The following is a 1865-nucleotide window of genomic DNA, read 5'->3' on the forward strand; positions in this document are numbered from 1 at the left end:
TAAGCATTAACAAATGTTAATCTCTCTTTTAGCTATTATATCAATGCACCTTATTCACTGGTAAGGCAACTGCTTGCAGTCGGTGCCATGATGAATAGCAAGTATCTTTTTAAGTAACAGATACTTGATGGATCAAGATTGAAGTGACTTTTCATTTCGGTTTTGCTGTCTTTTGGAGCAGAAGCAAATATCTTTGTCTTGTGAACACAGAGAGGCAAATATTGTGAAATATAGCTGTTGTCATTTTCAGACAACTAAATCAAGAATTAAATGGGGCAATGGATTATTTTTAGGAATAATCCTTTGAATTTTTAAAATAACAAGGCTTCTGAGTAAATTCTCAAAACTTGCTTTCCATTTTGGTCTATGACCTGATAAACCTGGCACATTTGATCTGTGTTTTAGTAATTTCTTCTATCTACGACACTTTGGTTTTTTTTTTTTTTTACATGGGCAGGCACCGGGAATCGAACCCGGGTCCTCAGGCATGGCAGGCAAGCACTCTTGCCTGCTGAGCCACCGTGGCCCGCCTGACACTTTGGTTTTAATAAGAGTTGTGGTTTCAGACAATTCCTACATATGATAATTTTTTACATAAGCTTTTGTGTTACTGAACAGAGTTTTTTTGCATTTTTTTCACTTATGTGCCTGTGAAAGATAATTTGAGCATACACATAATGTGCGTCTATGTATGTTTTTTTTTTAAGTTTCATTTACCATTAGAATAAAACTAGACTATAGGGACAACTGTGAGGATGGTGTAAACAGTGAGAAACTGTTCTCTAAGTTGAGGAAGGAGAGTGCAGTTCACTGAAGGATGTGAAGAGGCTGTAGTAAGTCCTCTCATCATCTGTCAGTCCTGTGTGGCAGGGTCTCACCGCTGCAGTCGCAAGCACATCCGCCTGCCCTGACCTCTAGACTAACGTCCGTCAGAAACAGGATGCTGTTGGTTGAGCACCCAAAGCTGTCTGTAATCTTTCGGTAACTCTCACTCGCCACTTTGTCCAATCTTGGTATCAAAGTGACCATCAACAAACTTGAGAATATCTCCCCCTGTAGAATGCCCAAATGATAGTTTCTGTGCCTCTACACCCCCTGAATTATAGATAGGTACCTTCATTCCAGCCTCTCTCCATTTCTTGACTGCTGACACTACATCTTCAAAGAAACCCTGCTTTCCTACACCCAGCTGTGAATGCCACCCTCTACATGTGGCCCTGCGGTGGCTCCCAGGCTGTGGTCTTTCAGTCCAGAGACTCCTGCCAGCACACGTTATCTCCCACAGCGTGGCTCATCTGTTGCAGGTCATCCACTCCATTTCCAGAAACTGCAGGGATCAGAACAGCCCCATCTAGATGAGGACCCTCTTCAGCCTGTTTCCTCCAAAGACTGATGTCCTGCCAGCACTCCTCTTCTTCCCAATGTGTCTGCAGACACTCCTCAATGCTTTCATTGATGTAAGGAAGTAAAAGGTCCTTTGATATCTAACAGGATTGCAGTGATTTTGCAGGCACCAAAAGCACAACCATTTCCCTGCCGGATGCTACTTCAGTACTGACCTAGTGGTAGGGAGGGTAGAGGGTGACGGTGGTGGTGGATGCTTCCCCAGAACCAGCCTGAGCTTCTGACAGCCCAACATGGACTTCAGAGCCCACAACGGTGTGTGGAGAGGAGGCCACCTCCGTGGACCTGCTAATAGCTGTTTTAGAAAGAATAAGTGAGTGATATGTCTGGGCAGTATGCTAAAGTCATCAGAGTTTACATTCAAGTGAAGAAATTACCTCATGCCATGCTGCCAGGCTGCTAGGTAAATTTTTCTCAAGTTCCAGCTACTACATTTTGTTCCTGCTTCCTCTCCAAGCACA

The 1865-nt window shown here is 43.6% G+C and overlaps 1 pseudogene; it reads right to left on the reverse strand.

Annotated features, from left to right (window-relative positions):
• Positions 1-782: 782 nt before the first annotated feature.
• Positions 783-1295, reverse strand: LOC143646072 (enolase-phosphatase E1 pseudogene; annotated as a pseudogene).
• Between the last annotated feature and the right edge of the window lie 570 nt (positions 1296-1865).

Source organism: Tamandua tetradactyla, chromosome 9 (assembly GCF_023851605.1).
Source record: "Tamandua tetradactyla isolate mTamTet1 chromosome 9, mTamTet1.pri, whole genome shotgun sequence".
Classification (NCBI taxonomy): Eukaryota; Metazoa; Chordata; class Mammalia; order Pilosa; family Myrmecophagidae; genus Tamandua; species Tamandua tetradactyla.